The sequence below is a fragment of the Bombyx mori genome, chromosome 4 (genome assembly GCF_030269925.1).
Source record: "Bombyx mori chromosome 4, ASM3026992v2".
NCBI classification, from domain to species: domain Eukaryota; kingdom Metazoa; phylum Arthropoda; class Insecta; order Lepidoptera; family Bombycidae; genus Bombyx; species Bombyx mori.
In genome coordinates this window covers 2,774,452-2,802,002 of record NC_085110.1, presented here as the reverse complement: position 1 = coordinate 2,802,002, position 27,551 = coordinate 2,774,452, and the positions used below count along the sequence as shown (strand labels likewise).

The window sequence follows — 27,551 nt, the reverse complement described above, 5'->3', positions numbered from 1 at the left end:
GGGTGATTAGGAGATTTATTTAAAAATCATCACGACAATTAAAATTTAACTTATGAAAACTTTTTTCGGAACGAACTTTCCATTGCATATGACGGTCGGTATGTGGAAGTGTCACATACTGATTAGTAGATACTGTCCAGGTACAATAAAATAATAAAAAATTGAAAATAGAGCTCGAAGTTGAACCCTTACTTTCACATTTTTGAATTAGAGGCATTTTTACATAGGATAAAGTTAGCTGAGGAGTTCTCTTAAAATATGGAAACTATAGATTCGTACTTTGTGAGAGTTACTGGCTAGATAAGAATGAATATTATGGTCAATGATTACCCGGACTGAGATGTCTATAGACTCTGATGTTGAAACGATATTATATTATACAAACTGTATGCCTGATGGTATTTAGAGATGAGAAGTAGAGGGTTGGGGGGTGACAGAGAAGATCCCAATGGTCGAAGTCGATGTCAGTCAATTTATTTCCCAGACCCTTAAAGACAAGATTATCATAGAATACGCTCCGTTTTTACCCACCTACCCTTCAAATATAATGCACTATAATTATTATGCAACTGAAATAATGTGGACAATAACATTAATTGTCTAGTTTTAGTTAGCAGTACAACCTTATTCGTGAGAGTCCTATATTTCCATTGCCGTGCGAAAAAAACAAACAATTTATATTCCAATACGAGGATAATAGCATACAGTAATGCAATTCGACATGACGTGCATAAATTCAATGTGCCATTTTCAGTTTCAACATAAAACTAGGCAAGCATCCAGTTTGGTTTTTATGCATTTCGGTCTGTTTGAGGAGAGAAAGCGATTTATGATTTTAAAAGTTGCTAATACGACCGAAGAGCACAAGGCATTGTAATTAAAGTTACAAATGCATTTGGAAATGTCATTTCTTTCTGTAGTTACGTAGAACGAAAATTGTTATATTGTCTGAATATATTTTAACGATTCCTACAATCACCAAAGTATTTATAGAAGACTAGGCGACCCCGCAAACGTTGTTTTGCCATATAATTTATTTCTACGGAAGATAAATAATCTAAATACCGACTGCAGCGCCATATGCCGGGCTTATTTGTGAATCTAAGCCATCCAGGGTGCCACCCAAACGCATACAAAAAAAAACATTCAAATCGGTCCAGCCGTTTAGGAGGAGTTCAGTAACAAGCACACGCACAGAGAAATGTATATAAAGATTGTTCATGAATCAAGTGAACATACATCAACAGTATTTTTAAATGACAGTGTCAGTAAGTACCCTATAATACACTTAAGGCAGACAAACAGGCAATTCTTAAATGCATTTCTTGTAAATGTCATACGTCAATCGTCACCTAACGCAATTGTGAAGAGAAATCTTGAAAAACATCGGTTCGTGCTAAATCTCGAATGCACTAGAATCGTGTCGGTTGCGTTTTCATTACTATAAAATTGCGTTTGTAAAAACGCTTATGCTTGCTATCTGACATCACCTGCACTTTTGTTATGTGCTTCATCACCTGTATTTATACTATGTCACGTCATACTCATGTTTATTTAGCATAACAAAATTAAAACCAGAACACGTAAGTCGATAAAGTTTCGTTACTAAATTGTCAGTTTGGTACAAACTAACTATGCACATCAAATTACCACCAATATTCAATTCATCCAAAAGATTCAAATTTTACTATTAATACCAATAATCATTAATAGTAAAATTTGAATCTTCGTTAAAATATTTGTTGTAGATTTTGTTGCACCATTTTTTTGTTATTCTTGTATGTTTTGTAGAAACAATCAGTTTATGAGACCAGTGTTTGGCTAATTTTATTGATGTTTCGCACATTGACGTGAAAACTTATTGTCGATAATCTTCTTTTGAATATCATCCGAGTGAAGGTTATTTCCTTCAAACATGTATGATTCTTTTGATGTATAAATTAGCAGAATCGAGTTACCCATGTCCCAATTGTAGTATTAGGTATTATGTTACTATAGTGCGTATGCCATAATGTCTGCCTATTTCTCCAACGAAGTAGTGATAGTTTTAAAGTGCTGTGCGTAAATGTCGAGGAACACCAGTAAAGTGGCTAGCCTTCACCCACTTGCAGTTTAGATGGAAGATGAACAATGGCAAGGCTGCCTGTTTTTGTATTAGGCAGGTCAATTTCAAGAAGCATACTAGAAGAATATAAACACAACACGAACTCATGTACAAAATATAATCGACAATAATACTGGCTGCTAATAAAACGTCAGGTGAGGTGACGTAGGCGTCACACAATGTAGTGTGCTGAGTGCAAGTTTTTTAACTTCTCTCCTTTCAGCTTCTCTTTGTTTGCCGCTAGGGGCGCTGTTCCAATTCCTTACTAATTTCAGTTAACTTTTACGTGATCGAGAAGTTAAAAAACTCGCACTAAACACACAGAGCTGAATTTAATTATGTCCGAGTACATGCTTACTCGCATTTAGTGCAATTCAGTAAGAAGGGACTTAGAGTAGATGATTCTTCATTCGTTCAACTTTGTCGTGACAGAGTAATATCAATCATTAATTAAATTTATGTATGCAATAGCTTTAAGATTTTTAAATTTAACAAATGGTTACATCAATGAATAGGAAGTTAGTCAAAGTTCGTGCTTTTACATATATCGCATCTTTAGAATTATTAGAAAGACCCATTAGAAATTTCGACTTTCATTAAAAAATTGAAATTGTTGCACATTAATTATTTCAAATCGCTCATAGCTTGTACCTTGTACGGCATCTATTAAGCCTCGACTGTATAAGTTTTACATTGACATTAGTCGATCGACGTGACTACATAATTATTAGTAAACAGTGGTGTATTCGTTTTTAGATGTGCTTTTTCACAGCTTAATTGTACCTACTCTGCTGTTTGTTTGTAATGTTGAAGGTCATCATGCATCTACAATGCACGCTTACAGAAATAGGTTTTTTTTGTAATACGTTTTACTGATCGTATGAGCGTTGGTAATTAGATTTTAAATTGTAGATGTCGTGGGGCGGTTAATCGGTTTTAAACGGTTGCATAGGCCTATAGACATCAACATAATTGAGTGCCTTGAGAATTGTAAATTAAAATGGAAAACGGTGCGGGCTTTTTTTTTTTTTTTTTTTTTTTTTTTTTTTTCGGGTAGAGGGCCGAACCTCCTACGAGGTCCCCGCGCAAAAGGGGCGCGCGGGGTATGTGAGACTCAACGATCTGCATGGTGTTGTGAGCAGACCGCGGGCCCAAGGATTTTAGAGCCCACCCACTAAACGACTCCTCTGCACTCTTACACCCGACGTCCGATCCCCTCCGAGGTCAGAACCCGGATGAGGTAGGGGGGCTACCGCGGTCAACACTACAACCAGACGGCGCGGCTCACCCCAAGGACGCCCAGCCGACGGAGCCTTCGAGGCGAATCGAAGGCTCTGAAACGTCGGCCGTCTCGGTACGGCAGCCCGTCGGGCCGCCCAGACGGTGCCGCTGGTGTCCCGGAATACCCCGCTGGACCAGAACCAGCCTGCCGGGTCGGGACGCGATACACCGTCGACCGGTCGCTCTATTCACTCCACGGCAGCGCGCTAGAGTGCTGGTAGCGCGCCGCGCGGCCTCACCCCCTCAGGTCGCCCCTTGACCTTCACCGGGGGGAGGCCGCCACCTACAGGGGCCGGGACGTACGGGCGTATTCCCGCCTCCGGCCCCCGGCTCGACGGCGACGGATCGGTGCGGAAAGGGAAGAGCTCTCCCTCTCTCGCTCCGCCGCCTCCTTCTGCGATATGGTGGACTCGCAGAAGTCGAGCATCGCCTTCCAGGACGCGTCGCTGCCGAGCATCGTAGCCACGACGCGCGGCAGCGAGAGGTCCTCACCTATGACCGCGACGAGGGCGGCGCGTTGCTCGTCGAATCCAGAGCAACGCGCCAATGTATGTTCCGCTGTGTCTTCCTCGTCGCGGTCCGCGCAGTGGTGGCACTGCGCCGTCGGTTCCCTTCCGGCTATCTTAAATAGGTACCGGCCAAAACACCCATGGCCGGTCAACATCTGCGTCAGCCGGAAGGTGAGGCATCCGCGGTCGCGGCCCACCCAGTCCGCGAGAACCGGACGGACCGCCTCGACGGTTCGGAGGCCGGCCGACGGGTCCGCCAAGCGGCGAGACCACGCCTCCAGCACGGACCGCCGAGAGTGGAGCCTCCGCGCTCGAACTACACCTTCGCTGGGGCGCCCTTCCCCCCTAGAGCGGAGGTCGCTACGCCACCGGTAATCGGCAGCGAGCGCCTCCGCCTCCAGGTCCCAGGGTGGCGCCCCGGCGAGCAAGCACGCCGCCTCGAAGGAGACGGTGCGGTATCCTCGGATCGCCCTGACCGCGATCGCGCGCTGCGGACGTCGCAGCGCGGCGACGTTCTGGCGGGTCAGGGCGTGGCACCATACGGGCGCGCCGTATAGTGCCATCGACCGCACCACCCCCATGTAAAACGGTGCGGGCTGCAAAAACCTTTTTTTTTTATTGCTTAGATGGTTGAATGAGCTCACAGCCCACTTGGTGTTAAGTGGTTACTGGAGCCCACAGACACTTAAATGCGCCACCCAGCTTGAGATATAAGTTCTAAACGCCGTAACGCCATAGTTTTTTTTATGTTTGAGAGATTACCGGTGGCTCGGAGGACTTTCCAGTTTTACCAGGACAGGTAGGCGAGCAAGGGCTCAGCCAGGAAGGGTGGGATTTGTTAGCAGCTACCCGAGCGCCTCCAAAGGAGACCTAACAACTCAAGAGTAGCTGCTTCGCGAATGAATCTACTACCGGATCGGAATCGCGACCCGCTGAGAAGATCCGGCGAGAAACTCAGTGGGCTGATGCTTAGGTTAGAACGCCAAAGTATAAAATGGCGGTACGTGGACAGAGTCGGGACAGCCAAAATGAAACTGTCTGTTTACCCTGTCATAGTGAAAATTATTTGTTTAGAGTTTCAATAATTATTATTCAAAATATTTTATTAACTATTATTGCAACAACCTTTGCCACTCAGCCATCTTTTTTTTTTTTTTTTTTTTTTTTATGATTGAAAGTTTACTGGTGGCCCGAAGGCCTTTCCAGTTTCACCAGGACAGGTGGGCGAGCAAAGGCTCAGCCAAGAGGGGTGGGATTTGCTAACAACTGCCCGAGCGCCTCCGAAGGAGACCTAACAACTCAAGAGCAATTGTTTCGCGAATGAATCTACTACCGGATCGGAATCGCGACCCGCTGAGAAGATCCGGCGAGAAACTCAGCGGGCTGATGCATGGGTTAGGTTGCACGTCGACCTCTTTGTCGAGTTCGACGAGTACGGTTACCGGGGTCCCTAAGCCTGCCCCTAGTATTAGAGCTGAAGGCATCTAATGCAAAGGTTATTGGATCTGATGGATCCGTAAGGACGTGTCTAGGGCGTCGACGGTGACTGGCTCCTGCATGATCAGGATTCGGGGAGTAGTCAGCGGCGGCAACGATAAGGCGATTATCATGACGCATAGCCTTATCGAAGTATCGTTCCGACGCTGACTTCATGTATTTCCGAATTGATTCGAGGCCCAGGTCGTCGTGTAGGTCAACGTTCCTCACGAACCACGGAGCCCCGACAGCTAACCTGCAAAAGCGGGATTGTAGGGATTGGAGGGTGTCTATGTGTGTGCGGGCCGCGTGAGCGAACACCACACTCGCGTAAGTCATGACGGGCCTTATGCAAGTTTTGTAAAGTGTCACCTTGTTCCGAAGGGACATTTTACTCCGCTTACAGATCATGGGGTAGAGTCTACCGAGAATAAACGCGGCACGGTCACGGACTGATTTTATATGCGGGCGGAATGTCATCGATGCATCCAGGGTAACGCCCAGGTACTTGACCTTCCTGGCCCAGGGTATGGGTTGTCTAAAGAGAGTAATCGGGGGTGTGAGATTCCTCCTCCTAATCCGGGAGGAAATCCGTGTGGAGCTTCCCCTCTGAAATAGCACCGCAGTACTTTTCGCTGGGTTGATGTCTATGCGCCATTTTCGGAACCACTGTCCTAGGGCTAGGGCTGCGCTCTGAAGCTTCTTCGCGATTAGGGACTTATTTCTACTAGAATAGTAAACAGTCGTGTCGTCGGCGAATAAAGCTAAATGGGTCGGCGGCGACCGGGGAATATCGTTGACGAATAAGCTAAATAGGAGGGGTGAGAGGACAGAGCCTTGCGGGACTCCAGCTGTGAGAGGTCGTGGGGAGGAGCGGGTTCCCTCGACTCGATATCGAAAAGAGCGGTTCGACAAGAAGTCCCGTATGATGAGCACGAGACTATCCGGCACGCCCATGTTGAATAGTTTGAAAATCAAACCATTGTGCCAGACTTTGTCGAACGCTTTTGCGACGTCGAAGAAGAGAGCTCCCGTGTATAACGGTTTTGGTCGATTAAGCCCCACAAGAATGTGCTCCGTGAGGCGGTGCACCTGTTGAACGCATGAGTGATTTGTACGGAATCCGAATTGTTCATCGATAAGAATGCCCTTGGATGAGACGAAGTCTCTGAGGCGTTTGTAGAGCAGACGCTCATACAGTTTGCCTAGAGACATGAGGAGGCTAATCGGGCGGTAGCTCGTCGGATGATTTTTTGGTTTACCGGGTTTATGTATGCCGATAACGTCCGCTTCTTTCCACACCGCGGGAAAGATACAGTTCGCCATAGCGGCATTGAAAATAGATGCCAACATCACGATGAGTTGGACGGGTAGAAGTTTAATAACGCGGTTGGATATACCGTCGGAACCGGGAGCCTTGCGAGGACGTAGGTCTTTGATCAAGTCTTTAACTTCCATCGGGGTGACGGGTGGTAACGCATCAGAGGGTGGCAAGGAGGCTCTGCGTTCTACCTCACTGTCTACTAATTCTACATGAACAGGGTCCACGGATTGAGTGCTGGGCGTGCACTGGGTTTGCAATGTATCGGCCAGCAGCTCTGCTTTTTCGTCATCATCGAACGCCGCGAGTCGGCCTGAGGGGCCTACGAGGGGGGGCATAGTTACTACCGTATCCGATTTGAGAGTACGAGCTAAGCGGTAGTAAGACCTTTGAGAGGGCGCGAGTCCTTCTAAGAAATCAGACCATCTGGCATCTCGGACTTCGGTGATGCGAGACTTTACGTCGCGTTGTAGGGCACGCATTCGAATACGATTTTCCGCGGTAGGATACCTATCGCACGCACGGATCGAGGCGTTCTTAGCTCTAAGGAGTTCCCTAATATCGTCGGGCAATTTGAAGCGGTGAAGGAAGTCCTCCGCTACAACTTGCTTCGATGACCTATCTAATGTCGAGGTGATGTGTGACGTTACGATGTCTATGGCTTCAGCGGTATCCTGAGGAGACGGGATAGAGTCCGGACTAAACGGAAGCGATGGTGGATCAGATTCAGCCAGGCTGATGCCCAGCGTGTGCCAATCCACCACAGTCCTCGTGACGGGAACGGAATCGGGAGCGCGACCGAGCTTCATAACGACGGGGCGGTGGTCTGAATCTAACTCTGAAACTACTTCGATCGAGTGTAAGCGCAGAGTTACGTTTTTTAATAACGCTATGTCGAGTATATCCGGGCGATGCGCGATATTTAGCGGGTAGTGAGTCGGGGTTAGCGGAGCGACGATATCGAAGGCGAGATCATCGACTAACGCGTCAAGCCGCCTGCCATTCGGGGTTGTGGTGTGTGAGTTCCACCTGATGTGTTTACAATTTAGGTCGCCCGCCAGAATGACAGAGCTCCCCATACCGAGCAGCGCCTCGATATCACTGCTTAGAACGATCTTATCCGGTGGAAGATAAACGGACGCGATAACGATCGGCGCGTGTCCCGTCAGTGAGATTCGGCACACTGATGCTTCGATATTAGCGAGCGCGGGAGGATCGAGCAGGACGCAATGCAGGGCTCTTCTATAGTAAATGACGGTACCACCACCACGGGCAGAGAGCCTGTCGTTCCTGACCATGTTATAGTTCGCGATTTTAGGGTCACGGCGCGCGGGCTTAAGTAGGGTCTCCTGCACTAAAAAGATATCAATTTGGTGGTCACGCAAAAAGTCAGAAACCTGATCACGTTGATTTGCGAGACCGTAAGCGTTAAAAAATCCTATCGTTACGGATAGGGGCTTTATTCTACTTATATACGCCATTGATTACCGGCGGAGTGAGGGGAGGACGTACGTATTTAATGACGCGTATACGTCGGCGTATTCCTGCACAACAGCGATAAAGTGTTGTGCAGTGGAGGCAGCGCGAATGGCGTCGCCCAAAGCGTTAACGCGCTCAAAGTTGATCGACTGAAAGAAGTCGATCGCTAAAGCGAGATTGTCGGACGCGGTCGGAGGGCAAGTCGCGGGAGAGGGACGAGTCGCGGGGGCGGGACGAATCGCGGAGGAGAGAGTTGTAGCCGTGTTCGTGTACGGCAGCGGTTTTGCCCAGGCCGAGACACTGGGCACCGCCGCCGGAACGAACGCTGGCTTAGCCTGCGACGCAGAGGGTGCCGAGGCTTTGATGTCTGGGCCGGAAGCTCGGAGGCGGTTTTGGCGGGCGACGCGGCGATTTATTTTAGGGGCTCGGGGGCAACCACGGTAATTCGCGGGGTGACCCTGTGTTCGACACAGGACGCAGCTAGGCGGTTCCGTCGCGGTTTTTTGGTCGCGAGCGCAGAGGGCCGTGGCGTGATCGCCCAAACACTTAACACATCGGGGGCGCGCGTGACAGTTACGGGAAGAGTGCCCGTACAATTGACAGTTATGGCACTGGCTAGGAGTGCCTTTTTTATGGGGGGCTTCGACAGCGATACCAGAGAGCCTACAGACGGTCTGTGTGTTAAAGATTTTCTTACCCTCGGGGGTAGGCTGGAGAGCGACTAGAACCATATTATATGGCTCCCTACCGCGACCGGTGTGCATACGGTGCACAGAATTCACTGGTAGGCCTTGTTCTAACAGGTCGGCTTTTACGAGCTCTACATCTAACTCTTTAGGGATTCCGCGTATTACAACGCGGAGTTCGCGCTCCTCCTGGAGCGTATACGTATGGAAACTTATACGCTCCTTACGGAGGTAAGAAGAGAGGGCCCTATGGTCGTCGGGTGTTTGAACCTTAATTTGAATGCCGTTCGCGAGGTTACGGGCATTCGTGAAATTTATATTTTTGGCCTTAAGGGCCAGGCAAACTCGATCCCAAGCTGCCTTCTCCTGAAGGATAACCGGGGGAGGGGTCTGGGTTTTATTTTGTGCCACCGGATGCGGCGACGGAGTGGCACGGGCTGGGGGCGCAACGGGAGTCTGAGGGCGGGGGCGCGACGCGTTCACGGCTTTGCTAATTTTAGCGGCCGCGGGAGCTCGAGACTCCGCGGCACGCTTCTTACCCTTCTGTACCAGGGTGAATCCATCCGTCGATGAGGCGGGGGCGAGGTCGACCTCCATGTCCGAGTCAGAGTCGGAGCACGAGGAGGCGGGTGCAGGCGACCTACGAGCAAGTGTAGGTGTTTTAGAGGGCGCGACGGAGGCCGCGGAAGATCGCTCAGCTGAAACGATGGTCACGGCGGACGACGCAGCAGCTTTTCTCGCCAGTATAGGCGACACCGGAGCGGCAGGCACGACAGAGGCTGCGGTGCTCAATGCAGAAGCTCTGCACGCAGGTACAGGCGACGCAGGAGCAGCGAGCGCGGCGGAGTCCTCGAGAGGGCTCGCAGTGTGATTGGCCTTGAAGGCCAAAAACTCCGAGGCGAGCTGTGGGTGGCGAAGTCGGAGGAATTCCGCGAATACAGCGTCCATGATCGCTGAGTACCCAGGTGGGGCGGCCCCGGGTCTTGAAAACACTCGCCTTGCGGCGAGGCCCCAACTTCTCGGACCTGAGCGGTTCTATTGAACACAGGTGGCAATGCGGCGCGATTACTACAGGACAAAGAAAAAGCACAACAAAACAGAAATTACGAAAAGAAACAAAACAAATAAATACTTGCAGGAAACCACTTTGTCGGCAGATGTACCACGAACACAGAAACAACAAAAGGAAACAAAACAAATAAAAACTTCCAGAAAGAGCACTTAGTCGGCAAATGTACCACAAACACAGGCCGCGCGAACAATGGCCGGGCTAACAAAAGCCGGGCGAACAAAGACCGGGCGATCGAGTGGACGATGAGCACGTCCGCACGTGACGGGTGCCTCTATCGGAATGACTCAGCCATCTCTGGCGCCGTCATATAAATGAGCCTTGGTAAACAGTTCTTCAAAGGTATCAAGATCAGCCTCGTAAATATAAATCGGCACTTTCAATCTATTTCTATAAAACTCAATAACTATTTGATTTTCTGGTGATGGCAGAGGTGAAACTAGAAATCAAGTATGACTGTAGCTTTCAATTGTTTTAAAGAAATATTTACTTGAACAATGCATAGATAAGAAAACCTACTTTAGGTATAATTTAAGGTAGATAAAGAAAAACATTACGAGCTATTTTGTGTATCGTAAAAGTCTATAATTATTTTTAAAATACAAGTAGTAGGTAATGTTATGGTGTTCTAGCTGCCACATTTACAATATTTTCATCGGTTTTTGCAAATCGTGGACCCAATTAAAATTACTATTACGGCTTAATCTTGTCTTTCTTACTGTCAGTAAACTTAATCGATCGATCAGTCTTCCGTGATCACGTAAACTATAAATTAGTATTCAAAACGTGGGAATTAATGTAATCATGTCCAATATTTCTGTCGGTAACTGAGGCATCCTCGGAACATATATGTCTGCGTCACGCCAGGGTTTTCCCATATAAGATCTGTTACAATGAAAATACAATACAATTCTATAAAACGTCAACTTTACTTGTTTATTACAAAACGCCACGTCTTAGTTATGCACATTTTTTTTTTCTTAGAAGGGTGGACGAGCTCACAGCCCACCTGGTGTTAAGTGGTTACTGGAGCCCATAGACATCTACAACGTAAATGCGCCACCCACCTTGAGATATAAGTTCTAAGATCTCAGTATAGTTACAACGGCTGCCCCACCCTTCAAACCGAAACGCATTACTGCTTCACGGCAGAAATAGGTAGGGTGGTGGTACCTACCCGCGCGGACTCACAAGAGGTCCTACCACCAGTAATAGAATTAGCCATTTTGTAATGGAAATAGCGACTACAACTTATTTTATACATACAAATGGAATTACCGTGAAACATTTCATAAAATGTAGCTTTTCACAAAAAATATTTTATTGATTTTTACATGACTCTGACATTAATTTATTTTACATAAATTTCTTTTAACTAATATAAACTAATACTATTATTATCCAGCCTAATAATAGATGGCGCCAACAACATGTTTGCATAACAATTACAATACCTAATCAAATTATTAATGTCAATTATATAATAACATAATTTATTATTAATACTTATGCTTTATAAATTGATTATTTAAGACTTATTTGTGTTTTTAAACAATAAAATAACATTAAACATGTTCTGAACATTTTCATATCAAAACAGTGTGTGGTAAATATTAAATATGATTGAGTAACAGTTTCATTTTACTAACAATAAATAAATAATAACATAGAATAAACTAAACTATAAATCATGTTAATTATTATCATAGTGGCGTTTGCGCCCACATATACGATATTATTTCCCAGATTTAAACATATTCGGGAAAAAAATATGATGGTTAGACGTTACCGTTACCCTTACGATCAGGGCCCTGAAACTGCGGTACTTTAAGACAAAAATTATTTTGTATGGAAGCTAGCGACATCTTGTAGCGGATGCCCCCAAACTTATATGTTTGTTAAAGTTAAGGCATTTAATTATTGTGTAACTAAACACATAAAAGTTATAAAAAGTTAATAAATCATTATTTGCTATAGACAAATTGATTAAATTTTATCAATTTGTGGTTTCTGAAAATTTACAAAATCCTTAATTAAAAATAAAATATACTAGAAACTAATCGCAGCGAAGCCATCTAGTGGCCGACGCCCGTAAACATTTTTGTTGAGTGCTTGGGTTGTTTATCTTTAACGAATTTATGTGTATTATCTACGGTTACCTCTATCCCGAAGACTCGAGTTTCGTCCCTTCGTGACCGTGGGCTTGCTGCCTTATACATAATTATATAAATAATGCACACGAGAACACACAGGTCATGATGTCAAGAAGGCGCAAAGCAAGTCGGCCTTGAGTTCGTCGTGATTGTAAATGATGTTTTGTTTTCCTTAATACACTAGAATGTTTATAAAACGGTGAACTAATCTCGCAATGCTCTTAGCGGAAAATTACAAAAGCTGTCAATGGCATTGGCTAGAAAGTATCCTCTTCGGTGTTCGCGAAGCTATATTCAATGGCTAGATTTTTGCGACTCATTGGTATAATTGAAACTAGCTACAACAATAAACGCAAGATTAAGCCGTAAAAGTAGTCATAACGGGCTAGATGCCTTAACCTGGTGTAGGAGACTGAATAAATCACAATTTAGGTAAGGCGATTGCATGTTGGGGATTTTTAAATGGTGGTAAGAATAATAATGACTATATCCAATTTTTTCATTTCAATTATGTCCAACAATTCCTGAAAACTAATGTTATATTGGTATTTTATAAAACAGTCGCAACAAACCGCAAGAAAGATGATTCAAAAAGTTCCTTTAAATAACGCTGAGAATAAACAAGAACTTCAAGATAATCCAAGTCATAAAAATAAATACATTTAAAAGCTACTCATTATCCAAGTTTTTAATATATTTGACGTGATTAAGATAATGAGAAATGTACTTCGTAGGATTAAGTAACCAGTTGAACCAGTCGCGGTACTTGTGAGAAGTGTGTGAAAATACTAATGACAAGTCTAGAAGAACCGAACCCATTCCGATAGAGGCACCCGTCACGTGCGGACGTGCTCATCGTCCACTCGATCGCCCGGTCTTTGTTCGCCCGGCTTTTGTTAGCCCGGCCATTGTTCGCGCGGCCTGTGTTTGTGGTATATCTGCCGACTAAGTGCTCTTTCTGGAAGTTTTTATTTGTTTTGTTTCCTTTTGTTGTTTCTGTGTTCGTGGTACATCTGCCGACAAAGTGGTTTCCTGCAAGTATTTATTTGTTTTGTTTCTTTTCGTAATTTCTGTTTTGTTGTGCTTTTTCTTTGTCCTGTAGTAATCGCGCCGCATTGCCACCTGTGTTCAATAGAACCGCTCAGGTCCGAGAAATTGGGGCCTCGCCGCAAGGCGAGTGTTTTCAAGACCCGGGGCCGCCCCACCTGGGTACTCAGCGATCATGGACGCTGTATTCGCGGAATTCCTCCGACTTCGCCACCCACAGCTCGCCTCGGAGTTTTTGGCCTTCAAGGCCAATCACACTGCGAGCCCTCTCGAGGACTCCGCCGCGCTCGCTGCTCCTGCGTCGCCTGTACCTGCGTGCAGAGCTTCTGCATTGAGCACCGCAGCCTCTGTCGTGCCTGCCGCTCCCGTGTCGCCTATACTGGCGAGAAAAGCTGCTGCGTCGTCCGCCGTGACCATCGTTTCAGCTGAGCGATCATCCGCGGCCTCCGTCGCGCCCTCTAAAACACCTACACTTGCTCGTAGGTCGCCTGCACCCGCCTCCTCGTGCTCCGACTCTGACTCGGACATGGAGGTCGACCTCGCCCCCGCCTCATCGACGGATGGATTCACCCTGGTACAGAAGGGTAAGAAGCGTGCCGCGGAGTCTCGAGCTCCCGCGGCCGCTAAAATTAGCAAAGCCGTGAACGCGTCGCGCCCCCGCCCTCAGACTCCCGTTGCGCCCCCAGCTCGTGCCACTCCGTCGCCGCGTCCGGTGGCACAAAATAAAACCCAGACCCCTCCCCCGGTTATCCTTCAGGAGAAGGCAGCTTGGGATCGAGTTTGCCTGGCCCTTAAGGCCAAAAATATAAATTTCACGAATGCCCGTAACCTCGCGAACGGCATTCAAATTAAGGTTCAAACACCCGACAACCATAGGGCCCTCTCTTCTTACCTCCGTAAGGAGCGTATAAGTTTCCATACGTATACGCTCCAGGAGGAGCGCGAACTCCGCGTTGTAATACGCGGAATCCCTAAAGAGTTAGATGTAGAGCTCGTAAAAGCCGACCTGTTAGAACAAGGCCTACCAGTGAATTCTGTGCACCGTATGCACACCGGTCGCGGTAGGGAGCCATATAATATGGTTCTAGTCGCTCTCCAGCCTACCCCCGAGGGTAAGAAAATCTTTAACACACAGACCGTCTGTAGGCTCTCTGGTATCGCTGTCGAAGCCCCCCATAAAAAAGGCACTCCTAGCCAGTGCCATAACTGTCAATTGTACGGGCACTCTTCCCGTAACTGTCACGCGCGCCCCCGATGTGTTAAGTGTTTGGGCGATCACGCCACGGCCCTCTGCGCTCGCGACCAAAAAACCGCGACGGAACCGCCTAGCTGCGTCCTGTGTCGAACACAGGGTCACCCCGCGAATTACCGTGGTTGCCCCCGAGCCCCTAAAATAAATCGCCGCGTCGCCCGCCAAAACCGCCTCCGAGCTTCCGGCCCAGACATCAAAGCCTCGGCACCCTCTGCGACGCAGGCTAAGCCAGCGTTCGTTCCGGCGGCGGTGCCCAGTGTCTCGGCCTGGGCAAAACCGCTGCCGTACACGAACACGGCTACAACTCCCTCCTCCGCGATTCGTCCCGCCCCCGCGACTCGTCCCTCTCCCGCGGCTTGCCCTCCGACCGCGTCCGACAATCTCGCTTTAGCGATCGACTTCTTTCAGTCGATCAACTTTGAGCGCGTTAACGCTTTGGGCGACGCCATTCGCGCTGCCTCCACTGCACAACACTTTATCGCCGTTGTGCAGGAATACGCCGACGTATACGCGTCATTAAATACGTACGTCCTCCCCTCACTCCGCCGGTAATCAATGGCGTATATAAGTAGAATAAAGCCCCTATCCGTAACGATAGGATTTTTTAACGCTTACGGTCTCGCAAATCAACGTGATCAGGTTTCTGACTTTTTGCGTGACCACCAAATTGATATCTTTTTAGTGCAGGAGACCCTACTTAAGCCCGCGCGCCGTGACCCTAAAATCGCGAACTATAACATGGTCAGGAACGACAGGCTCTCTGCCCGTGGTGGTGGTACCGTCATTTACTATAGAAGAGCCCTGCATTGCGTCCCGCTCGATCCTCCCGCGCTCGCTAATATCGAAGCATCAGTGTGCCGAATCTCACTGACGGGACACGCGCCGATCGTTATCGCGTCCGTTTATCTTCCACCGGATAAGATCGTTCTAAGCAGTGATATCGAGGCGCTGCTCGGTATGGGGAGCTCTGTCATTCTGGCGGGCGACCTAAATTGTAAACACATCAGGTGGAACTCACACACCACAACCCCGAATGGCAGGCGGCTTGACGCGTTAGTCGATGATCTCGCCTTCGATATCGTCGCTCCGCTAACCCCGACTCACTACCCGCTAAATATCGCGCATCGCCCGGATATACTCGACATAGCGTTATTAAAAAACGTAACTCTGCGCTTACACTCGATCGAAGTAGTTTCAGAGTTAGATTCAGACCACCGTCCCGTCGTTATGAAGCTCGGTCGCGCTCCCGATTCCGTTCCCGTCACGAGGACTGTGGTGGATTGGCACACGCTGGGCATCAGCCTGGCTGAATCTGATCCACCATCGCTTCCGTTTAGTCCGGACTCTATCCCGTCTCCTCAGGATACCGCTGAAGCCATAGACATCGTAACGTCACACATCACCTCGACATTAGATAGGTCATCGAAGCAAGTTGTAGCGGAGGACTTCCTTCACCGCTTCAAATTGCCCGACGATATTAGGGAACTCCTTAGAGCTAAGAACGCCTCGATCCGTGCGTACGATAGGTATCCTACCGCGGAAAATCGTATTCGAATGCGTGCCCTACAACGCGACGTAAAGTCTCGCATCACCGAAGTCCGAGATGCCAGATGGTCTGATTTCTTAGAAGGACTCGCGCCCTCTCAAAGGTCTTACTACCGCTTAGCTCGTACTCTCAAATCGGATACGGTAGTAACTATGCCCCCCCTCGTAGGCCCCTCAGGCCGACTCGCGGCGTTCGATGATGACGAAAAAGCAGAGCTGCTGGCCGATACATTGCAAACCCAGTGCACGCCCAGCACTCAATCCGTGGACCCTGTTCATGTAGAATTAGTAGACAGTGAGGTAGAACGCAGAGCCTCCTTGCCACCCTCTGATGCGTTACCACCCGTCACCCCGATGGAAGTTAAAGACTTGATCAAAGACCTACGTCCTCGCAAGGCTCCCGGTTCCGACGGTATATCCAACCGCGTTATTAAACTTCTACCCGTCCAACTCATCGTGATGTTGGCATCTATTTTCAATGCCGCTATGGCGAACTGTATCTTTCCCGCGGTGTGGAAAGAAGCGGACGTTATCGGCATACATAAACCCGGTAAACCAAAAAATCATCCGACGAGCTACCGCCCGATTAGCCTCCTCATGTCTCTAGGCAAACTGTATGAGCGTCTGCTCTACAAACGCCTCAGAGACTTCGTCTCATCCAAGGGCATTCTTATCGATGAACAATTCGGATTCCGTACAAATCACTCATGCGTTCAACAGGTGCACCGCCTCACGGAGCACATTCTTGTGGGGCTTAATCGACCAAAACCGTTATACACGGGAGCTCTCTTCTTCGACGTCGCAAAAGCGTTCGACAAAGTCTGGCACAATGGTTTGATTTTCAAACTATTCAACATGGGCGTGCCGGATAGTCTCGTGCTCATCATACGGGACTTCTTGTCGAACCGCTCTTTTCGATATCGAGTCGAGGGAACCCGCTCCTCCCCACGACCTCTCACAGCTGGAGTCCCGCAAGGCTCTGTCCTCTCACCCCTCCTATTTAGCTTATTCGTCAACGATATTCCCCGGTCGCCGCCGACCCATTTAGCTTTATTCGCCGACGACACGACTGTTTACTATTCTAGTAGAAATAAGTCCCTAATCGCGAAGAAGCTTCAGAGCGCAGCCCTAGCCCTAGGACAGTGGTTCCGAAAATGGCGCATAGACATCAACCCAGCGAAAAGTACTGCGGTGCTATTTCAGAGGGGAAGCTCCACACGGATTTCCTCCCGGATTAGGAGGAGGAATCTCACACCCCCGATTACTCTCTTTAGACAACCCATACCCTGGGCCAGGAAGGTCAAGTACCTGGGCGTTACCCTGGATGCATCGATGACATTCCGCCCGCATATAAAATCAGTCCGTGACCGTGCCGCGTTTATTCTCGGTAGACTCTACCCCATGATCTGTAAGCGGAGTAAAATGTCCCTTCGGAACAAGGTGACACTTTACAAAACTTGCATAAGGCCCGTCATTACTTACGCGAGTGTGGTGTTCGCTCACGCGGCCCGCACACACATAGACACCCTCCAATCCCTACAATCCCGCTTTTGCAGGTTAGCTGTCGGGGCTCCGTGGTTCGTGAGGAACGTTGACCTACACGACGACCTGGGCCTCGAATCAATTCGGAAATACATGAAGTCAGCGTCGGAACGATACTTCGATAAGGCTATGCGTCATGATAATCGCCTTATCGTTGCCGCCGCTGACTACTCCCCGAATCCTGATCATGCAGGAGCCAGTCACCGTCGACGCCCTAGACACGTCCTTACGGATCCATCAGATCCAATAACCTTTGCATTAGATGCCTTCAGCTCTAATACTAGGGGCAGGCTTAGGGACCCCAGTAACCGTACTCGTCGAACTCGACAAAGAGGTCGACGTGCAACCTAACCCATGCATCAGCCCGCTGAGTTTCTCGCCGGATCTTCTCAGCGGGTCGCGATTCCGATCCGGTAGTAGATTCATTCGCGAAACAATTGCTCTTGAGTTGTTAGGTCTCCTTCGGAGGCGCTCGGGCAGTTGTTAGCAAATCCCACCCCTCTTGGCTGAGCCTTTGCTCCCCCACCTGTCCTGGTGAAACTGGAAAGGCCTTCGGGCCACCAGTAAACTTTCAATCATAAAAAAAAAAAAAAAAAAAAAAAAAAAAAGAACCGAACGTAAACATAAAATTATTAAATTAAAAATCGATTCTCATTAGTACTATCGAATCCCGAAAGGTAAGCAGTCAGTCAGTCGTGGAGACCAATTCTATTAGGCCACGAAAACTACCGTAAATTCTCATATTGGCTACTGCTGTTGCCTGCTGTACTTGCTTCAAGGTTTATGCCAATAGCCTAATATTTTATGGCGCGAGAATTGAAAGACTTGGGATGCGTCAAAACTAAAGATGTGGTTAGCTGCATTGGCGCTTGTCCGAGAATTGCCAGACACCAGTTGCATTGTGAGCCAAACTGTACCTCTTCACTAATAAATCGACATTTTCTTTAATACGCAATCACAATTTTATGGAGTTATTTACTAGAAAGACATTCCGACGAGTAATGTCCCCATTTGCAATTACATTTGAAATCGTGTTTCTTCTTATTGTCTTATTTTGAAGTCTTCTCATCTTCACCTGTCGTATTGCCGTCTCCGAAACTGGAGAACCTATATTATGTTGTGTAACGGCTGATCTAAATTTCAAACCTAAACGCATGACTGTTTTGCAGTCGAAATAATCCAAATGATACCCTTGAAGACTTAGCTCTACCAACACTGAATGATGTTGCCATCTCTTATCTTTTCCATTGTAGTTAAACCAAAAATGTAGTACATAGCGATTAAAATAAAATTTACAAATAGATTTTGGATTATAAATGAAAACTTCTTTTTATGTTTGTCCTCCTTTTTATGTTTGTCCTTTTTTCTGCGTGCCTAGATTATTTTGATATGGTTTAAACGGAAGCTTAAAATCGTAATGTATAATATAAAAATCAGGACTATAATTTTATTTCATTTGTCGTGGCCGCCGGGAATTACATACCCAATCCTATAGACCGAATGATAAACAGTCGACGTCGCCCTAAACACGTCATTACGGATCCTCCCGATTCATTAACAGTGCCTTTAGGTACCACAAGCACCGGTCACCGTCCTAGTCGAACCCGTCGCTTGCGACGACAGGCTCGACGAGTGAATTAACCCATAGACACAGCCCACTGAGTCTCTCGCCGGATTTTCTGAGTGGGTCGCGTTTCCGATCCGGTGGTAGATTCTGCGAAGCACTGCTCATGCTGGAGGCGGAAATACGACAGGTGAAATAGCCTCTCAAGGTATCAGCATAGGTAGGAGAAAAAACAAAACATTTAATGTTGATTAAAGAAACAACGATTTTTTTTAATTATCAAATATGTCTCATGTCGTAGCTTTTCAAATTAAATTTAGACTGTCGAATGACATATCAAGCAAAATTATATAGCTGCATAAATACAAAATAGAACATAATACCACTTTCGATCTTGTGACTTGTTGAATGAGAGGCGTATGGACTTTTTGGCGGGTACGCGAGGAGTGAAGTTGTGTGATTGTATTTTGTCTATTTAGTGTTTCTTCGGGTTTAAATGTGTAATAACGGTGCCTTATTAACTGTTTAATATCTGTGAAAGTGAACAAATATGGGAAAATGAAACAAAGCCGCTGGACGTAACTTCTCGGGGTCTTTCATCATCATTTCATTTAATTTCATCCCATTTGATTAATGTCTCAAATTAATCATCTTCATTTCATTCCATTTCATAATATTATCATTTTTTCATAAAAATAAGAATATAAATTAAAATAAGACATGACTTAAAGGTCTTAGTTACCAGGTCAGAAAATCCCTAATAATAAGAGAGGCGTATGTATGTATGTATGTATGATAAGCCAAGCTACGAGCGCATTACAATCTATGTCTTTTAATAGAAAACTAGTGAAGGCTTTCGAATTATCACAATTCCCTGCGGCTTCATCGTTGCTATTACCGACTCAACCCACAATTACGGTTAAACTGCATAAAAATGTAAAATGAATACCTGTTTGCAGTATTGCGAAACTGACCTTTAAAGTAGAAAGCCTTAAGGTGATAATTGCACGACGGCTTAACTATTGTGGTGGTTATTACCCAACTTCAGAGAAAATTAGGATCGATCTATCTTAGTTTTATGTAATGATATCATTTTATGCACAAATTAAAAAAAAACAAAAACAATAGATTTTTCAAATATCGATTTAAGAATTTAAAATGTATGAAATAAATATGAAATATAGAAATAATACCCCTTAAATTTTTTATCGAATGCCGTATAATTTATTACCACTTTAATATTATTTTAGTGCGATGCGGTTGGAATATTTTATCTTGTAAATAGCTTCTAGTACTTGTACTGCGAGACCAGAATCATCTTTCTTTAGACTTGTCTAGAAAACACCTTAATCTATTCTCATGCCAGTAAAAATATCTTCAACGCTCATTTTTCTTTCAAGCTTAAGCTTACCGTTGACTGAGTATGTACGGTACAGATTGTCTTATTTAAAAAATATATTCAGGATTGTTAAAAAAAATGAGACGAAATAATATGTGTAAACATCCAATAAAAGTCTGTAATTCTTTTTAATTAATGTAAGTAAACGGCGTTAAATTTTTGTTCATTCATCAACCAAGTGAAAAAATTGGAAGTGAAAAAATTGGAAGTGAAAAAATTGGATATAGTCATTATTATTCTTACCACCGAGAAAAATCCCCAACATGCAATCCCTTTACCTAAATTGTGATTCATGTTCATTCATCAACCGAGTATTTAAAAATACAGAGCCCAGATCAAGTTTTCTTGTCTTAAGGTTAAGGTGGGTGCCTGATATTTACTTTGTAGATGTCTAAGGGCTCCGGTAACCACTTAACACCGGGTAGGCCGTGAGCTTGTGCATCTATGTAAGCAATTAAAAAAAGTTATCGAACGATTGATTCGATTGTTATCGAATCATTAAGGAAATGCTTCATCAACACTACCTCGAAACACAAATGCAATGTTACAAAAGTGTTATTTTTTCGGTATTCTAAAGAAAAATCTTGTCAATATCAAATAACTATAAAACCGGTGCTATCTTCTTAAATAAGGAAACTTAAGTGAAATAAAACGCCATATTTATAAATTTTTCGGATTTATGAAATGAAAACTTCCTAAAACGATATTGATCTAGCTTAACTAAACAAATGGCAGATGTTATTTTCATTGACACTAAGCTAGTTACTATTAATATGACTTCAAAAACTTCGATTCTCTGGTACTTTATATTTTAACGACTACCCACGTTTCGACATTTACAATTGCACAACGGTAATAAAAGGTAATTTCCGATTCAATTGAACATTATATTATTACAGTCAAAGATATATAGAACTAAACCATAGATAATAATAACTAAACTTTATCGTTCTACACAGAATATTTCAAACTACCCTACAGTACTTTAATTGTGTCTAACGTATTATTATTTTCTTGCGTAATGTTTACTTTGGACAGCATTATTGTCAGTGATTAAGTGTGCCAAATAACATTATCCTATATGAAAAATTAAATAGTCCGTTTAGAATTTATCAATAGGTGTATAACCTTAACGGTTGCTTGAGAAGCTTCACTAGTATCCCTCAATAGTTATTTTTTTCTTGTTTCAGGTAAGTCGTGGAACTTGCTAGACTACGTGCTTAAGCTGTACTACTACCGATGCACCTGCCAAGTATCCTTGTCCTTTTTTCTCCATAATAATCGTAATGTTGGTTTGCAGAAGCAATGTTATTCTTGCTTCTACTCAATTAGCGTATGAATATAATATGTGAAAAAAGTTCGTGAGAGGACTTTTTCTTGTAATGGATTCTTGATGACACAAGTTGATGATCTTTTTTCTTGGTAAGTAAGTGCGTACTTTGTAAAGTTGTTTCATTGATTTTCGCGAGTCATAGACACAGCTACAATGTTTTACGGTTACATTACTGTCTGTACATTATTGTCGACATTTGCAATACCTCGCAGTTCTTATGATCAATTAATACTAAGGTATAGGTATAGTCTAATTTTAAAAATAAAAAAATGTTTTTAACTTTTGCGTTTCTTTGTGCATAGAATGAACTAACAGTTCCAATCTTAAACTTTGACAGTAGTTTGACTTGGTTCTTCGCGCCCACGGTAAGAGGATCTCAGTTATTAAACCCCAGAATATTCAGATATCGACAAATATTATCTTAGTCACGCGTGAACACGAAAAGTGTGAAGTATTCGAAGCGTCGGAAATAATAAAAGTGAGATTAAACGGTAAAAGGAGCCTTAAATAAAAGTACACATAGTTGAAATTTGTGTGTAGGTTTTTCTAAAAGATCCACTCAATATTCAATAGTAGATATAAATATTGGTAGCTGGGCATGCTGTGGATCTGTAGCTGTCAGTTTAATCTTCCTGGCTGCTTGTGCCGCAAAGTACTTATGCGTTCATAATTGAAGAATAGCCATGATTTCAACGAACTTAAGACACCAGCCTCTTTTTTTTTATTGCTTAGATGGGTGGACGAGCTCACAGCCCACCTGGTGTTAAGTGGTTACTGGAGCCCATAGTCATCTACAACGTAAATGGGCCACCCCCCTTGAGATATAAGTTCTAAGGTCTCAAGTATAGTTACAACGGCTGCCCCACCCTTCAAATCGAAACTCATACTGCTTCACGGCAGAAATAGGCAGGGTGGTGGTACCTACCCGCGCGGCTCACAAGAGGTCCTACCACCAGTCCAATGTAGTGCAGTGCTGACGAAACAATGAGCAACGATATTTCAGATGTAAACTTAAACACACTCACTCTGCAAAAAGAAGCGGTCCCCTAATTTCCAAAATACACTGTTAAAATTCAAGCTGCATCTATCTATTATCTAGGAACCCTTGACCGCCAGACAAGAACCTATAGAACGAAATTTCTAATGTAATATATTTTTTTAATTATTTCGATTTATCTGTCTATGTATATAGTCATATACATATCGAGCCTCAGAGTTATCCGGATATAAATAATAAACACTCCACGTTTGAGCAGTAAATGTAAAATGAAAATGATTCGAGCCTAGAATACATAATGGCATGCCAATCACATTCGAATATAGGATACTACGATACTATTCCGAAACCAATTATTGTCATCTTCGATTAATTTATGTCCCCTCTCAAAGGCTTCTTCTCTGAATTAGCGCAATGTCGTACCAAAAGCTATGTATGTAGTAATATCTAGTTTAGTGGGAAAACAAAACAGGATTATTTTAAAATAATTTATAAGGAGTGCATATTTCGGCTACTAATTATACTAAGTACATATTGGTTAAATCTAATCTAGGCGCAAGTAACCTACAATATTACTATGATGATGAAAAGTATTATTTTTTTAATTGTTCTTTTATGAAGAAGTTTTAAATGTATGTACCGTTAAAACGTGAGTGATTTAACCAATACTTATTTATATCGTAAAGTGAATGGGAAGTACTATAATTGAAATTATAACAAAAGATACGGCGATACTTCTTTTCCGATACACGTGACTATGCATAATGCGAGCTTTTGAGTTCATGAGCATATGTGTGCATTTGTGTAATGGAATATTCATGTGGCATTGTTATTATTTGGAGAAGAGTATAAACGTCATATTACTGAGTGTGCCCGTACCGCCACAAATAGAGAAAGATGGAGAAGTCTCTCAAAAGCCGCAATCAAACATTAAGACTAACGTAACCACGACCACTTCGCCAGGAGTGAACGACTGAGAAGAAGAATATACGTCATTCCATAAGCTGCTGTTTATACGACAAAAGTCCAAAGCAAAACCTAGTGAGACAGATAAGGGGCATACTTTAATGCACGCCAAAACACAATTAACATTGGACAATAGTCAATAGGTAGGTATAATTGTACAACACAAGATGCATAACAGATCTGATTATTTTAAATTACTAACAGGTATGATTCGATTATGGAAATACCACTGAGTAAAATACAGAATACCTCAATAAGAGTCTTTGCAATTGGCACAAAAAATGAAGGCTATAAAATATTCAAACGCTGATACATTGCCTGCGCACTAATAGCAAATCAATTCTGACAATTCGATTGCCTGTAATTAATTCACTCTCCACAATTAAAATCTAATGGACACTTGGACTTAAAAATTTACTGTGTTTGGCTTTTAATTGACGTTTAGATAAAGCATCAGGCTATCTCGCATCGTTGGCGTGTCACCAACGATTCATTCGTGGCCCTTTTATCTGCGGACGCAACTCCCACGGGCAAATTCCTACGGGAAATGCGCTTTTAATCGCTTCGTAATAGTACTCTTTCAATTGACACTGACGGCGCTTTCTTTTCCTATATCATCTTCTAGCAATAGTTATCACTAAATAGAAGAAATTCTGCATAGACCTTAATTTTACATTTTAAATTTGTTGTTTTTTATTTTTATTTTTTTATTGTTTTGATGGGTGTACGAGCTCACAGCCCAAGCGGTTGCGGTTATAAACATCTACAAAGTAAATGCACCACCCACCTTGAGATATAAGTTCTAAGGTCTCAGGTATAGTTACAACGGTGGCCCTACCCTTCAAACTGAATAAACAGTTGAAATAACAGTTGAGTCGTCGACTAACCGAAAACCAACATTGCTCGCTGGAAGATCTTTCGTGCCATTTCCTACAGTATCTAATGTGGATTATGCTACAAGGAATTAACGTTTATAAGAATCTGATTTCAAAAAATTTTTAAATCCTTCTTTTAGAAATGTCATTTACATTGTACTCATTTGAAATTGGAACCTAATCATTCAATAGTAAAACCATAAAACGAGAAATTAACGTTTATAAGGATCTGATTTCTAAAAATTTTTAAATCCTTCTTTCAGAAATGTCATTTACATTGTGCTCGTTTGAAATTGGAACCTAACCGTCCAATAGTAAAACCATGCAACAAGAAATTAACGTTTATAAGGATGTGATTTCAAAAAATTTTTAAATCCTTCTTTCAGAAATGTCATTTACATTGTGCTCGTTTGAAATTGGAACCTAACCTTCCAATAGTAAAACCATGCAACAAGAAATTAACGGTTATAAGGATCTCATTTTAAAAAAAAATTTATATCCTTCTTTCAGAAATGTCATTCACATTGTGCTCGTTTGAAATTCGAACCTAATCTTCCAATAGTAAAACCATCGTGTACTACTTCAGCATAAGATCGATTCATTACTTTAAAGCACAAAAGAAACGCAAAGCACTCTCAACAATTATTCTTCAGCGCAAAAAGAAAAACCTTAAGTGATTGTAGAACAGGACGTAGGTGTCTACAACTAACAAAATAGTTCTCGATCGCTCGTTGCTTCTTGGAAAAACTCTAACTCGCTACTTATTCAAATTATGGTAATACAGTATAAATGCCGGCTCGGACACGGCTTCAAGAATAGGAACGTCATTAGAACATATTTAGAAGTCTCATGAGCAGTGACGTGTGAAGCTACCGGTTTTGTATGCGACACGAGGATTAGATATAGCCCAAAGTTATAATACTCATGTTGTCCGAACAGTTCGACCACAATCATTAGCCATAAATGATTGAGCTCTAAATCTATCATACGCTTGTTATTTCTAAGGTTCTCGCTTAATTTTTTTTTTTGCTTAGTAGGGTAGACGAGCTCGCAGCCCACCTGGTGTTAAGCGGTTACTGGAGCCCATAGATATCTACAACGTAAATGCGCCACCCACCTTGAGATATAAGTTCTAAGGTCTCAGTATAGTTACAACGGCTGCCCTACCCTTCAAACAGAAACGCATTACTGCTTCACGGCAGAAATAGCAGGGTGATGGTACCTACCCGTGCGGACTCACAAAAGGTCCTACCACCAGTACGTTTATTTATATGAAATATAATAAACTAGTGTATTAAATATAATAAACTAGTATTACGGCCTGGCCACGGGGATCGGCGGTGCGAACAGCGAAGCGGTGGGCGAGGCGACCATTCGCGCAGCACCGTTTGCAGGCCACGGGTACTCACGTTCGCCGCCGCGACTAGTAAGGAAGTCCGACAGCGAAATGTCTATATCGAAATTATCTCGATATTGCTTACAAATTAATAGTTTTTTGGTTCAGGACCTATTATTTGGAAAAGATTGTGAAGTACATGATTTGAATAAGAATCGGAGTATACCTATAGATGGAGAATTCCACAAGAAGTACGAGAAATACTTTGGGTGGCTAGACTTCCAAATAGCTGGTCTAGCTAGTATTTCAGCTATTTTATTTTTTTATTGCTTAGATGGGTGGACGAGCTCACAGCCCACCTTGTGTTAAGTGGTTACTGGAGCCCATAGACATCCACAACGTAAATGCGCCACCCACCTTGAGATATAAGTTCTAAGGTCTCAAGTATAGTTATAATGGCTGCCTCACCCTTCAAACCGAAACGCATTACTACTTCACGGCAGAAATAGGCAGGGTGGTAGTACCCACCCGTGTAGACTCACAAGAGGTCCTACCACCAGTAATTACGCAAATTATTATTTTGAAGATTTCATTTTTATCACACGATGTTATTCCTTCACCGTGGAAATCAATCGTGAACGTTGAGTGTTGTTGAGTACGTATTTCATTACAAAAATTGGTACCCGCCTGATATTCGAACACCGGTGCATCGCTCAACACGATTGCACCGGACGTCCGTTAGGCCACGACGACTTTAAAAATATAAAATAAAAAATAAATAAAAAATATAAAAATTTCGGCGTTAATTTTTCGCGGCGAAAACAACTAAACTCATTTAATCACTGCACTATTCGCCGCGACTACCGCTCGACTCCGTGGCTCGCGCCGTCCGTATTCATGCATTTGTTTTGCTCGCCCGCCGCATCGCGCGATTCGCTCGGTACATTTCGCCGGTCGCTTCGCCGGTCGCCGGTGCGCGTGGCTTGTTAGGTACATTTCTATGCGCTTGTTTTAGTCGCTAGACGCTTCGCCGTTCGCACCGCGCGAATATTCGCATCGGCGAATGTCCCGTGGCCAGGCTGTTAGTTTTGCCTAGCAACATGTACGGAAGTGGTTGTGCAAGGCAGAGGGGGAAGAGGTCGACCGAAGAAGAAATGAATGGAGTGTGTGAATGACGATATGAGAGAGAAAGAGAGGAGTGAATGTTGAGATGACGGCTGATAGAAGAGAATGGAATAGAAAAATTCGCTGTCCCAACCCACCTAGTGAGATAAGTTTGAGACAAAGAAGAAGATCAATTAATTTGGTAACGCTCAAAGCTGTGGAAACATAATTGTTTGATGTAGGTACTTAACATTCCTTGAATCCTTTTCAAAGTACACTTGTAGCCGAACGACAAGTAAATTATAATAAATTAAAACAAAACTATTTATCAGTCCCGTAATACACCACCACATAACGCTACGGCCTAAGAGAGACCCTGTAATTCTCATAACACGAAAACCGGTTGTAAAAGAATAGCCTTGCCGAAACAGCTGCTCTGTAACCGGTTATTACGTTGCATATGTAATTCCGGTGTTTGTTTTTATTTTCTGAGACCTCTAATTATTTTAAGTA

General features: G+C 44.2%; 1 protein-coding gene across 6 annotated transcripts in view; it reads left to right on the top strand.

Annotated features, from left to right (window-relative positions):
- LOC101737404 (pseudouridylate synthase RPUSD2) overlaps nucleotides 1–27,551 on the top strand; it is a 508,157-nt gene that overhangs the window by 343,527 nt on the left and 137,079 nt on the right. The window contains exon 1 of one of the 6 annotated variants that reach the window (XM_062668078.1): nucleotides 21,603–21,849. The exons of the other annotated variants lie outside the window; for them this stretch is intronic. The gene's annotated coding sequence lies outside the window, so the exon portion shown is untranslated. Of the gene's footprint in view, nucleotides 1–21,602; nucleotides 21,850–27,551 lie in introns of those variants that run through there. 6 annotated transcript variants of the gene reach the window in all.